The 15,489-nt window shown below is 39.4% G+C and overlaps 1 protein-coding gene across 1 annotated transcript in view; it reads right to left on the reverse strand.

Moving 5' to 3' along the window:
* The window catches only part of NOTCH2 (notch receptor 2), a 177,826-nt gene that overhangs the window by 147,552 nt on the left and 14,785 nt on the right, over window positions 1-15,489 (reverse strand). The window lies entirely within an intron of this gene.

A 15,489-nucleotide genomic window follows, 5' to 3' on the forward strand; every position in this document is an offset into this window, starting at 1 on the left:
GTATATTCTCCATCCTGCTTCTCTGTCATCTCTAATTTGCTCTCTAGTTAAGGCTGAAAGTATTTTTTTCAAAATCAGCAAACATTTACCAAGCCCTAATATGGATTATGAAGCAGGTTAATCACTATAGCAGGGGGTAGGGAAAACTTAATGATATCAAACAAGGGTTTTGCACCAACACAGACCATAAAAGGGAAAGTTGTTCATTCTCCTTACATCAAAAACAGGGCTTCCCTGGTGGCGCAGTGGTTGAGAGTCCTCCTACCAATGTAGGGGACACGGATTCGTGCCCCGGTCCGGGAAGATCCCACACGCGGCGGAGCGGCTGGGCCCGTGAGCCATGGCCGCTGAGCCTGCGCGTCTGGGGCCTGTGCTCCACAACGGAAGAGGCCACAACAGTGAGAGGCCCACGTACCGCAAAAAAAAAACAACAAAAAAACACAGCATTCTTTCTTTAGGAGAAATTCAACCTAATTCATATACATCCTCCATCCTTATCTCTTCCACTCTGGAAAGACAGCTTTTTAATTCAAAACCTCAAAAACTACTTTGCAGAGGGACATTCAAATTACTGGGATTAAAAAGTAATCTATCTAATGAAAGAACCAATAGCTTTGACATTAAACTGTTCAATTTTCAGTCTGGACCAGTGGTCTGCAAAATCAGATGTGTGTATTCCAGAGGTGGAGGGGTGCAATGCCATCCACTGGGGAGCCAGAAGAACTTTTAGAATGTCTACATATTTACAGTCTAAAAAACATATAATTGAACTTTACTAAGAGTTAACATATGCACATATGGTATAATAGTTGTACAGGCACATAATTTATAAATATTTACTTACTTGGAGGAGAGGGTCCATGCTCAAAAAAAAGTTTTTCTTGGGGCATACATTTGTTTAAAAGTTTGGAGGTTCCTTTACCCCGGCATTTCACAAACTAGGACACACATAGCCCTGGGGAGCCGGGGGGCAGGGGGCAGGTCATAGCATTTGGAGGAAAATGCAAAGAAATTGAATAAACCTGGTACATGTTCCTGGCGCCTCTGTTTCATTCATGCTAGGGTAAGGGAGAGTCACTCTTTTCTGTAATCAGGTGCTTTGGAAGACAACTCCAGTAAACATGTCTTAGGATGAAAGGGGCCACAGAATGATGACCTAGGTTCCATGCCTGGCTCTCTAGCACCTAGCCGCCACCTGACCCAAGGCCAATCACTTCACTCTTTCAGGCCTTTTAGGCTCCTCCTAATTCAAATTTTATGACTCACAATGGAAAGTTTTCACCCCATCCTTACCTGCTTCTACGTATTCTTCTAACTGGAACGTGCAAGCCTCCCCTCCCCACAAGGGGAGGCCTTGACTTTTCATTCCCTCAGCTTCCGTGCATTATTCGCATAATGCTAAAGGACACTTGCTGGAAGGGTTTGTAAGTATTCTCAAGTTATTTCCAAGTGTCCCCCCAGTACTCTTGGACAGACTGTAGTAAGCTCCTTCGTGTATAGGGTTGGGGCAGCATTCTGCATGAGGGAACCAACGTACACCATCACCTATTCATGCTGACGGTCTACAGCCCTGGCCCTGACGCAGATCAGCAATGTACTAATTTAAGGGGAAAGGTAACAGGAACCTAAATTACCCACCTAACAAAGGTGGATGTTCTGAAACAAGAAAATAAAGCTGAGACCATGTTCAGGTAAGCCAGGCTATGAGAAAAAATAGCTCTGAACTCAGCAGGAACAAAATGAGGAACTGGAGACAGCACAGAGGAGAGTTAGCGCATGCTGGTAGGACGCCCCCTCTCACTCAAAACAGCCATTCACGACCCAGCCATGGCCACCCTGTCAAAATAATTGGTACTTAAATGAGTTAGTATATGAAACATGCTTACAGCCTGGCACTGTTAGTTAATATTATCCTCATTCCATCGAGCACACCAGCATTAGCAGAAGAAATGTTACAGCTTTATCTGTAGACTTTGGGGGCTCCATGGCAGAATTTTCACCTACCCAGAGCAGGCTGATTCAACTTCCCTTTTCAGGTTTTGTCAACATCTGTAAAGGTTCCATGGCATATTTCCTATCACATGAAAAGATAAGGCTCAATTCCCAGGCAATACAGTGCGCTTTTAAGGAAGCAGCATGGTGTGAGGGACAAAGCAGTGGGCCAGGGGCTGAAAAGTCAGACATCTTGTCTTTGTACTGCCACTAATTTTCGTGCTCTTGAAAAATTACTGACTTTCCTAAGGCCTAAATTTTCTAATCTGTCTTTTAAAATGATTAGGTGACCTAAAGTCCCATCATCAAGAAGGCAGTAGCTTACAAACATTTTTACTGTGATCTACGGTAACAAATAGTCACATATATATGTACACAGCCAAAACAAACATTTCAAGAAACAATGCTTACCCCTACCTTGTGATTCTTCTATTCGATTCGATTTTTTCCCAAAAAAGTGCAGTTTGAGACCTACCAAATTGGTTTCATGACCCACTAGTGGTCACAATCTGCAGTTTAAAAGGCATGGTAGTAAAGAGTGTGGTCTTGCAGTCAAACAGACCTAGCACCACTGTCAACTAGCTGCATCATCCTGGGTAAGTTACCAACCTTTTTAAAGTTCATCTTTTAAATGGAGATGAAAACACCAGGGTTGTTCTAAAGATTAAATGCGATAATGATTGTAAAGCACTTAACTGCACAGTATGTGACACAGAACAAACACTCAATAAAAAGTTATGGCGATGATTAATAATATCAATGTCATTATTACTAAATCCAAAGATTCCAAAAGAAAGTAAAAACAAGTAGAAGGAAGCTAGGAAAACAAACAGGCTCACCTTTGCAAGCGCTGATAACCAGAAGGACTGGGGGCCTCCCTGGTGGCGCAGTGGTTAAGAGTCCGCCTGCCAATGCGGGGGACACGGGTTCGAGCCCTGGTCCGGGAGGATCCCACATGCCACGGAGCAAGTAGGCCCATGTGCCACAACTGCTGAGCCTGCGCTCTGGAGCCCGCGAGCCACAACTACTGAAGCCTGCATGCCTAGAGCCTGTGCTCCGCAACAGGAGAAGCCACCGCAGTGAGAGGCCTGCACACCACAGTGAGGAATAGCCCCGATCACCGCAACTAGAGAAAGCTCACGTGCGGCAACGAAGACCCAACGCAGCCAAATATAAAAACAAATAAATAAATTTTTTAAAAAAAGAAGGACTGATAATCAGGTTAATCCTGGCCTATGCTCATGGAAGTTTCACAAATGGAGGCATTTTTGCATGCTTTCTTCACAGTATCCCCTAACAACTGAAACACTCATGTGTTTGCTGAATGAATTAATACACCTGGAAACTCACCTCTACACACTGCAGGAACTATAAGAAGACACCAACTAAGCTTACGTAGCTCCCCAAACTTAAACACCTGAGGATGCTCTAAGCCAATGGTTCTTGAAGTGTTGTTCCCCAAACATTAGCAGCATCACCTGAGAACTTGTCAGAAACGTGAATGATCCGGTCCCATGCCAGGCCTACAGAATCAGAAACTCTGGGGGTGGGCTCAGCAATCTGTGTTCTAACAAACCCTCCAAAACTTGATGCACATTCAAGCTGGAATACTACTATTCCAAACAGTGATGACTTGGAACCCTATAGCAATCCCAGGGAACTATACATACAAGCAAAGGGACTCCTGCAAAGTTTGCTTGTCCTAGGACTAGTTACTCGGCTAGCTCAACCAAGACTCTTTAGAGCCAGGTATAACCTCTAAGGAAGTTCTCAAGAATTGCTTCTCCTCTTCTTCTTCTCCTTAGCTCACCAATAGAAGCCTAAACTAGACAAAGAAGCACAAGGCCTCATTCTTAGAAGCAATGCAAAGCCTATTTCTTAATGGTCTCTTACCTAAGCACATTCCCTGGGCTCAAACTGTCCCACACCAGGACTTCGGTACCACAGCTCAGAGTGCTTCCTGAAACTCTGCATCAGCTCTCAAATAATGAGCTGGGTCTCACAACCAGTAAGCACACAGCAACCCTGGCACTGAAGTTACACAGCACTGCTCTATCCATACTCACCTTGCATTTTACTGCTTGCCAAATTAATGAGAACTTATTAAGCATCCATTGTGTGTACAGGTATATATATGCTCCAAAAAGAAGGTAATCAAATATTAAAACTCCAAAATCAAAGTCTGTAATCTGTTCCTAAATCAAAGAATACATTTGTATCACTAGATTTAGTCTACTCCTTTTTTTTTTTTTTAACATCTTTATTGGGGTATAGTTGCTTTACAATGGTGTGTTAGTTTCTGCTTTATAACAAAGTGAATCAGTTATACATATACATATGTTCCCATATCTCTTCCCTCTTGCGTCTCCCTCCCTCCCACCCTCCCTATCCCACCCCTCCAGGCTGTCACAAAGCACCGAGCCAATATCCCTGTGCCATGCGGCTGCTTCCCACTAGCTATCTATCTTACTACGTTTGTTAGTGTGTATATGTCCATGACTCTCTCTCGCCCCGTCACTGCTCACCCTTCCCCCTCCCCATAACCTCAAGTCCGTTCTCTAGAAGGTCTGCGTCTTTATTCCTGCCTTATCCCTAGGTTCTTCATGACATTTTTTTTTCTTAAATTCCATATATATGTGTTAGCATACGGTATTTGTCTTTTTCTTTCTGACTTACTTCACTGTGTATGACAGACTCTAGGTCTATCCACCTCATTACAAATAGCTCAATTTTGTTTCTTTTTATGGCTGAGTATAGTCTACTCCTTTAGAAAGTCATGGAAAAGTTCATTAATTTCTATAAAACCTAGAGAGGGCAGACAGCAGAAGCAAGAAGAACTACAATCCTGTATCCTGTGGAACAAAAACCACATTCACAGAAAGACAGACAAGATGAAAAGGCAGAGGGCTATGTACCAGATGAAGGCACAAGATAAAACCCCAGAAAAACAGCTAAATGAAATGGAGATAGGCAACCTTCCAGAAAAAGAATTCAGAATAATGATAGTGAAGATGATCCAGGACCTTGGAAAAAGAATGGAGGCAAAGATCAATAAGATGCAAAAATATTTAACAAAAATCTAGAAGAATTAAAGGACAAACAAATAGAGATGAACAATACAATAACTGAAATGAAAAATACACTAGAAGGAATCAATAGAAGAATAACTGAGGCAAAAGAACGGATAAGTGACCTGGAAGAAAGAATGGTGGAATTCACTGCTGTGGAAAAAATACAGAAAAAAGAATGAAAAGAAATGAAGACAGCCTAAGAGACCTCTGGGACAACATTAAACTCAACAACATTTGCATTACAGGGGTCCCAGAAGGAGGAGAGATGGAGAAAGGACCCAAGAAAATATTTGAAGAGATTATAGTTGAAAACTTCCCTAACATGGGAAAGGAAATAGCCACCCAAGTCCAGGAAGTGCAGAGAGTCCCATACAGGATAAACCCAAGGAGAAATACACTGAGACATAGTAATCAAATTGGCAAAAATTAAAGACAAAGAAAAGTTATTGAAAGCAGCAAGGGAAAAATGACAAATAACATACAAGGGAACTCCCATAAGGTTAACAGCTGATTTCTCAGCAGAAACTCTACAAGCCAGAAGGGAGTGGCATGATATACCTAAAGTGATGAAAGGGAAGAACCTACAACCAAGATTACTCTACCTGGCAAGGATCTCATTCAGATTCGATGGAGAAATCAAAAGCTTTACAGACAAGCAAAAGCTAAGAGAATTCAGCACCACCAAACCAGCTCTATAACAAATGCTAAAGCAACTTCTCTAAGTGGGAAACACAAGAGAAGAAAAAGACCTAGAAACACAAACCCCCCAAAATTAAGAAAATGGTAAGGGAACATACATATCAATAATTACCTTAAATGTGAATGGATTAAATGCACCAACCAAAAAGCACAGGCTTGCTGAATGGATACAAAAACAAGACCCATATATATGCTGTCTACAAGAGACCCACTTCAGACCTAGGGACACATAAAGACTGAAAGTGAGGGGATGGAAAAAGATATTCCATGCAAATGGAAATCAAAAGAAAGCCAGAGTAGCAATACACAGATAAAATAGATGTTAAAATAAAGAATGTTACAAGAGACAAGGAAGGACACTATGTAATGATAAAGGGATCAATCCAAGAAGAAAATAAAACAATTATAAATATATATGCACCCAACATAGGAGCACCTCAATACATAATGCAACTGCTAACAGCTATAAAAGAGGAAATCAACAGTAACACAATAATAGTGGGGGACTTTAACACCTCACTTACACCAACGGACAGATCATCCAAACAGAAAAGTAATAAGGAAACACAAGTTTTAAATGACACAATAGACCAGATAGGTTTAATTGATATTTATAGGACATTCCATCCCAAAACAGCAGATTACACTTTCTTCTCAAGTGTGCACGGAACATTCTCCAGGAGAGATCACATCTTGGGTCACATATCAAGCCTCAGTAAATTTTAAAAAACTGAAATCATATCAAGCATCTTTTCTGACCACAACACTATGAGATTAGAAATCAATTACAGGGAAAAAAATGTAAAAAACACAAACACATGGAGGCTAAACAATACGTTACTAAATAACCAAGAGATCACTAAAGAAATCAAAGAGGATATCAAAAATTACCTAGAGACAAATGAAAATGAAAACACGATGATCCGAAACCTATGGGATGCAGCAAAAGCAGTTCTAAGAGAGAAGTTTATAGCTATACAAGCTTACCTCAAGAAACAAGAAAAATCTCAAATAAACAATCTACTGTTAAACCTAAAGGAACTAGAGAAAGAAGAACAAGCAAAACCCAAAGTTAGCAGAAGAAAAAATCATAAAGATCAGAGCAGAAAAAAATGAAATAGAAACAAAGAAAATAATAGCAAAGATCAATGAAACTAAAGGCTGGTTCTTTGAGAAGATAAACAAAATTGATAAACCATTAGCCAGACTCATCAAGAAGAAGAGGAAGAGGACTCAAATCAATAAAATTAGAAATGAAAAAGGAGAAGTTACAACAGACACCGCAGAAATACAAAGCATCCTAAGAGACTACTACAAGCAACTCTATGCCAATAAAATGGACAACCTGGAAGAAATGGACAAATTCTTAGAAAGGTATGACCTCCAAAGACTGGACCAGGAAGAAATAGAAAATTTGAACAGACCAATCACAAGTAATGAAATTGAAACTATGATTAAAAATCTTCCAACAAACAAAAGTCCAGGACCAGATGGCTTCACAGGTGAATTCTATCACACATTTAGAGAAGAGCTAACACCCATCCTTCTCAAACCCCTCCAAAATGTTGCAGAGAAAGGAAAACACCCACACTCATTCTATGAGGCCACCATCACCCTGATACCAAAACCAGATAAAGATATCACAAAAAAAGAAAATTACAGACCAACATAACTGATGAATATAGATGAAAAAGTCCTCAACAAAATACTAGCCAACAGAATCCAACAACACATTAAATGGATCATACACCATGATCAAGTGGGATTTATCCCAGAGATGCAAGGATTCTTCAATATACGCAAATCAATCAATGTGATACACCATATTAACAAACTGAGTAAGAAAAACCATATGATCGGACTTCCCTGGTGGCACAGTGGTTAAGAATCCGCCTGCCAATGCAGGGGACACGGGTTCGAGCCCTGGTCCAGGAAGATCCCACATGCCGCGGAGCAACTAAGCCTGTGCACCACAACTACTGAGCCGGCGCTCTAGAGCCCATGAGCCACAACTACTGATGCCCACGAGCCACAACTACTGAAGCCCACGCTCCACAAAAAAAGAAGCCACTGCAATGAGAAACCCGCGCAACACAACAAAGAGTAGCCCCCGCTTGCCGCAACTAGAGAAAGCCCACTCACAGCAACAAAGATCCAACATAGCCAAAAATAAATAAATAAAATAAATTAAAAAAAAAAAAGAAAAAACATATGATCATCTCAATAGATGCAGAAAAATATTTTGAGAAAATTCTACACCCATTTATGATAAAAACTCTCCAGAAAGTGGGCATAGAGGGAACCTACTTCAATAAAATAAAGGCCATATACCACAAACCCACAGCAAACACCATTCTCAGTGGTGAAAAACTGAAAGCATTTCCTCTAAGATCAGGAACAAGACAAGGATGTCCATTCTCACCACTATTATTCAACATAGTTTTGGAAGTCCTAGCCACAGCAATCAGAGAAGAAAAAGAAATAAAAGGCATACAAATTGGTAAAGAAGAAGTAAAACTTTCACTCTTTGCAGATGACATGATACTATATATAGAGAATCCTAAAGATGCCACCAGAAAACTACTAGAGCTCATCATTGAATCTGGTAAAGTTGCAGGATACAAATTTAATGAACAGAAATCTCTTGCATTCCTATACACTAATGATGAAAAAGAGAAAGTAAGGAAACACTCCCATTTACCATTGTAACAAAAAGAATTAAAAAACCTAGGAATAAACCTACCTAGGGAGACAAAAGACCTGCATGCAGAAAACTATAAGACACTGATGAAAGAAATTAAAGATGATACAAACAGATGGAAAGATATACCATGTCCTTGGACTGGAAGAGTCAATATTGTGAAAATGACTATACTACCCAAGGCAATCTACAGATTCAATGCAATCCCTATCAAATCACCAATGGCATTTTTTACAGAACTAGAACAAAAAATCTTAAAATTTGTATGGAGATACAAAAGACCCCAAATAGCCAAAGCAGTCTTGAGGGAAAAAAACGGAGCTGGAGGAATCCGATTCCCTGACTTCAGACTATACTACAAAGCTACAGTAATCAAGACAATATGGTACTGGCACAAAAACAGAAATATAGATCAATGGAACAGAATAGAAAGCCCAGAGATAAACCCACGCAACTATGGTCAACAAATCTATGACAAAGGAGGCAAGAATATATAATGGAGAAAAGGCAGTCTTTTCAATAAGTGGTGCTGGGAAAACTGGACAGCTACATGTAAAAGAAATTAGAACACTCCCTAACACCATACACAAAAATAAACTCAAAATGGATTAGAGACTTAAATGTAAGACCGGGCACTATAAAAGTCTTAGAGGAAAACATAGGAAGAACACCCTTTGACATAAATCACAGCAAGATCTTTTTTGATCCACCTCCTAGAGTAATGGAAATAAAAACAAAAATGAACAAATGGGACCTAATGAAACTTAAAAGCTTTTGCACAGCAAAGGAAGCCATAAACAAGACCAAAAGACAACCCTCAGAATGGGAGAAAATATTTGCAAATGAAGCAACTGACAAAGGATTAATCTCCAAAATTTACAAGCAGCTCATGCAGCTCAATATTAAAAAAACAAACAACCCAATCCAAAAATGGGCAGAAGACCTAAATAGACATTTCTCCAAAGAAGACATACAGATGGCCAAGAAGCACATGAAAAGCTGCTCAACATTACTAATTATTAGAGAAATGCAAATCAAAACTACAATGAGGTATCACCTCACACCAGTTAGAATGGGCATTGTCAGAAAATCTACAAACAACAAATATTGGAGAGGGTGTGGACAAAAGGGAACCCTCTTGCACTGTTGGTGGGAATGTAAATTGATACAGCCACTATGGAGAACGGTATGGAGGTTCATTAAAGAACTAAAATTAGAATTACCATATGACCCAGCAATCCCACTACTGGGCATATACCCAGAGAAAACCATAATTCAAAAAGATACATGCACCCCAGTGTTCACTGCAACACTATTTACAATAGCCAGGTCATGGAAGCAACCTAAATGCCCATCGACAGACAAATGGATAAAGAAGATGTGGTACATATATACAATGGAATATTACTCAGCCATAAAAATGAACGGAATTGGGTCATTTGTAGAGACGTGGATGCCTCTAGAGACTGTCATACAGAGTGAAGTAAGTCAGAAAGAGAAAAAGAAATATCGTATATTAACACATGTATGTGGAACCTAAAAATGGTACAGATGAACCGGTTTGCAGGGCAGAAATTGAGACACAGATGTAGAGAGCAAACATATGGACACCAAGCGGGGGAAAGCGGCGGGGGCTGGGGGTGGTGGTGTGATGAATTGGGAGATTGGGATTGACATGTATACACTGATGTGTATAAAATTGATGACTAATAAGAAAATAAATAATACATAAAAATTTTTAAAATTTCTGTAAAACCTTACTTTTCCAAAAGGCACCTTAGTCAGAAGCCCTGCAGTGCTACAAGATTCTAGTTAGAAACAAAAAAAATTTAGAGAAAATCAATGATTTTTATCAAAAGCAGAAAAATATAACTGCTGTCTTTCCACTCTGGAAAGAACTGCTAACGTAGCTTCCAAAGGCAAAAGGGTACCTTTTAAAAACAGAAAGATCCCAAATTTCTGTCAATAAAATGATGATCCAGTTATACATCAAGGAACAGACAGAAGACCTGGCTTCGGTTCTCCAACTATCCCTGGTACCTACAGTGTGACTTTGGATTTGGTCTCACAGGGTGTCTGCCTCAGTCTCCACAAATGAACACATGATCTTATAAAAGATATAATGCACATGAAAGTGCTTTGCCATCTATTAGATATTATCTTCTCAACATGTCAATTTATTCCTGTGAACTGATTCCTTCCCTCCAACTCAGTGACCAAAATGATTTATTTTAGAAAGTGCTCATAAGTGGTTTGACAGCAGGTGTAACAAAGGTGTAAGCTAAAAATGATACTGAATACTTTCATACACATACAGCAGCATGAAGCCATGGACATGAACAGTTATGACAAAGAAATGGGTTAGAAAAATGACCCATAGTACATTGCCCTTCCTGGTTCCGGCAAAAATTTGAGCTGGAAAGACACGGTATCTAAAAAGGAAAACTAATGACAAACAAGAAATAAAGTGAACTATTTCAAAACCTCAGAAAACCATAGTTTGAGAGCAAGGGGTCAGGGAGGGCTATGTTTTTGTTAGGTCTGACTTGCCCTTAGCTACGGGTGCACTGTCTTTTCATGTGGCCCCAAAGAAATAGCTGAGCCATTATTGTTGTTGATAATGATGAGCAGATGCTGATGGGATGATTGCACATCAACAGTTCTCAGACTCAGGTCTTGTGTAATTGGGTGTGTCGATCTATGTCACTCCACAGATGGTTATTAAACCAGTTACAACTTCCCTAAATCTTTTCACTAGAAGTGAACAACACTCTGGATGGTTATTCTCTGGTGCCAACTGAGAATAGGCACTATCATAAAATTTTTTTTTAAAACAGTTTCAAGGTTTATCCGTCCTCCTCCCAAGACACAAACACACGCATGCACACACGCACACTCTTAAACTTGGGATGTTTGTTTAATTCAAAAATCCAAATTATCAAATTTGAAATTTAAATACCATAAATACTTCTTTACTAGAGTGACTATAACAAGTCTATTAATTTCCACCTGGCACGAATAAAAAAAATATAATCAATTCCCAATTTTCTATCGACAAATGATATGCATTTTGGACAATCTATGTGCCTCAGGAACAATAACAATCCTGCTATCAAAGCTCCCCTCAGGTTGATGGAACACGGGGAATCCCAGCTTTCATAACATAGAATCACCAAATTCTTCCTAGTGAGAGAGGTGCAGCCCCACCCCCGATGCGGCTAGATGACAGTGACCTTTATCGAGGAAGCTCTCAACTGACCACAGGGCATGGCCAAATGTCCAACTGGACTGCTAGAGGAGACAAAATGGTCCATTTGGCAGTCTGTTGATACTGAGGTGTCAAACCTTCAACTAACTAATTGGCCACTCTTTGCAGTAAGCTTTCCTACACTGTACACCTGAAAGAACACTTGTTGAGATGGCTCCGTTGAATGAGAAGCACAACTTTTTTTTTTTTTTTTTTTTTTTTTTTTTTTTTTTGAGAAGCACAACTTTTGAAATGCACTCTGTGGAAAGGCCAGCATACTTCCATGTACAAATAGACGTAACAAGCCACAAGCTCATATGTTTTTAGCCTCAGAATTAGCAAGCTAAACTGAAGTGCAATATGTGAATTTCATCATTTTTCTTTCTTTCCCCATGACCATTTGGCAGAGTTAAAATTTTAGCTATCATGCATTTTCTTCCCTAAAATGTATCAGTTACAGTTCCCACAGAAGCTAGCTATGCATTTCCTTGTGGGTGTATGCGTAAACTACCATAACAAAACATTTTCTATTTCCTCATTTTGATCAAAAGGAAAGAAGAAATGCTAAAGTGCACTTACATAAGTGAGAGTGCAAAACTGACATGCCTATCTGTATAAACAATTTATATTCTGTTTAAATTTGAGGTTATGATGATTAAGGAGAGAAATGCCAAGAGCTATGAAATAAAATTACATTAAGGGGTAGCCCATGCTGCACGCTCTTGAGAGACTTAAGAGAAACTTTAAGGAATAGCAAAGTCACTTCAGGCCACTCCGGAAGAACGAAGGCTTGAGACAGTAAAAACAGCTGGGGAAAAAATACTAAGAAACAGACACCAGAACACATAAAATGCTTGTAAATGAACACAACATTATGGACCCACCGGCAGAACATGTGGAAGCTGTGATGGGTTAAGGTGAGTCAGCCACACTCTCCAGCCTATTTCACTTTGGATCAACAGCAGCAGGGACAACTGGTTACTGCAGGCACAGAACAGCTTTAAGAAAAGCTAACTTACCCATCTAGAGAAAGACTCCTCAACCTCTGCTTCATTACTGTCATGCTCTAACTGACACAACTAATCAAACAAAAGGAAAGAGAATCCTTTCAAATCATGGGGAACAGAACTCAGATTTAGGGACATTATGGAGCAAGCAATGTGATATAATGAAACAAGAACTGCCCCAGAAATTAGACCTGGATTCTAATCATGGCTTTGCCATATACTCACCATGCAATCTAGAGGAATTCCCTTAAGCTATTTGAGACTCACTGTTCTCACCTGTAAAACTAAAATATCACCAGCCCTCCTTCCTCAGCAGATTTCATTTGTGGCTCAAATAAGATCATGTTGATAAAAGTGATTATAAACCAGGACGCACTATTTAATGTAAAATATTATTGTATGTAAAATTCCCAATCCAAAATTCTGTGAAACAGAAAAACTTCACCATCTAGCCCCCAAATGATAAACTATTACATGACTCAAATTAGATCACATACATCTATATGATGAGACCAGCCTAAATGGGGATGGGAGGTATTATGTGTGTTAGGCTGGAGTAACCAACTTCAACCATTTTTTAAAATATTTCCCCACTGCTCTCCTAGTGTCTCAAAAATGCTCAGGAATTACAAGCAAGAGCGATAATCTCCTCACCCTCCCCTCGCCTTCTCTGGCACAGAAATCTGACATAGGCCACTTCACATGCCTGATTAGATAAGCTTTCCCAATGCTGAAAGCCAACTGCTTCTAACATTTCAAACCTGATTTCCATGAAGACTCAGGGGTGAAAGATGGAAACAAATAAGCCAACCAAGTAGATCCTCCTTATTGAAAGAGTTCTCCAGCTTTGATTTGAAATACTAAATAATTTTTTTCTATGAACCTAATTGCTTCTGAGGTGATAGGTGCAAGTTGCTGCAAACTGAGCAGACAAAAGTGTCAGAAAGGCTTTGGACTTACACACAATTAATCCTGCAAACTTTAAATTACTAAAATGACAGTGCTTTAGTCTGTTCTTTAGGTGATCCATAATCCTGCCTTGGCAATGGAGCAGAGTCTAAAGGGAATCATTAAAAGATATTAAAACAAGAAGTCCAGAGACAAGTATTCCCAGACTACATCTTCCAAAGGAGGAATTGCCATGAGACTAATGAAGTTTAAACTTTGGGGCCCCCTGCACTTGAGCGCCTATTCTGTGCCCAGAACCATGCAGTTAAGTATGCAGTTTCCAATATTTACAAACACTCCTGCAAGTTAGGTATTACTATTATTACAATTATATAAATCAGGGAATTGAGACTTAGAGAAGCTAAGTGGCTTGCCCAATACCCTTAGCCAAGAATCGGAGCCAGGCCTAGCTGGTTCCAAAACTCACCAGCTACGCTAAAGTAAACATCAAAATGTATTTGGAAGGGTATCTAAAAGTCATAAATAATCAGCCTTTACTGTCATTTACCTCTCATTATGCTTCATATCCCTGGGCATTCTCTCCTTCACCATTCAACTGGCAGCTGAACACAACTAAACCTGAAGGAGAAAGTCCAGTATGTCTGAAAGGACCCACATGTCTGATCATGCATGTTTAGACTGTATTTTAAAACAGAAGGGATTATCTGGGATTCTGTTGATGTCAAACATACTTCTCTCATCTATTAGTATTGATGACCATCAATTTTCAGTGACAAAGGAGATAATAAGGAAAATGTTCACAGAAAAGAAGAAAAGACAAGGTTATCCTCATGCTTTTTCTGTAACACTATGTGTAGAAATGCTACACACAGTTAATTTCAAAGTTCCCAGGCCTAGATAGGTTAGTACTGGGCAGTTTTAGTATTGGCTATGTCCACTTTCATATGCATTCCAATCATTTTACATGGTCTTTTATATCCCTTTCAGAAAGATACAATAAGAATACAAGCACACAGTCAAGAAAAGCCATCTGCAATTTAAAAGGCTGGCACAAACAGGACTCTGGATTGCCATTTTCAGACTTTCAAAATGTTTTTTATTCTTTTAAAAAAGCTACACATTCATCCCTAGTCTTAATCTACTAAAGAATTTCTTTTAAGATCAAGAAGTAATAGAGAAATGCTAGACAACTTTCCTTGGATTACAACAAATATAAACCCATCCCTCCCATTTTCAAAGCGATTTAGAAAGAACTGCAACTCGTCAAAATGGAATTTTGACATTTAAATAATTTTCACATTATGTAAATGTTCATTCAGAAGTCAGATGTTAAGAAGAGTAAAACTTAAGTCAACTTAATACAGAAAATATTACTAAATCCGAAGTTACACTATCTGTAGGGCTACAGGACTCTACCAAACGACAAAGGCGTCACTTAATAGTGGGTAAATGTGTGAGCTCTGGAGTCGGGCAAGGGGGGTTCCAGCTCCTGGTCTATACCAGCTCCTGGTCTTCATCACTAACTGGGTGACCTGGATGACCATGCCTTAATCTTTCAGTAAGTAAGAATTATAACACCGACTGTGAGGACTAAAGCAAACACATAAAGCACTTTTTCCCCAGGCATCTGTCACGTAATAAACCCTCAGTATATGGAAGCTCTTGTTACTTCTTATAAGCTCCACGAGGATAGAGTTTTTTGTCTGTTTCGTTCACTCTATTAATAAAGAAGCATGCCCCGGTCAGCTTTCATGCAAATACAGTTCCTCCAAAGTGACATTCACATTTATCTACCTTAATTACATTCAAATGCTGCTACCCTTAGTATATACCTCCTCTCTTTTACTGTAAGTGGCTGCAGCT

Source organism: Delphinus delphis, chromosome 1, assembly GCF_949987515.2.
Source record: "Delphinus delphis chromosome 1, mDelDel1.2, whole genome shotgun sequence".
NCBI lineage: Eukaryota > Metazoa > Chordata > Mammalia > Artiodactyla > Delphinidae > Delphinus > Delphinus delphis.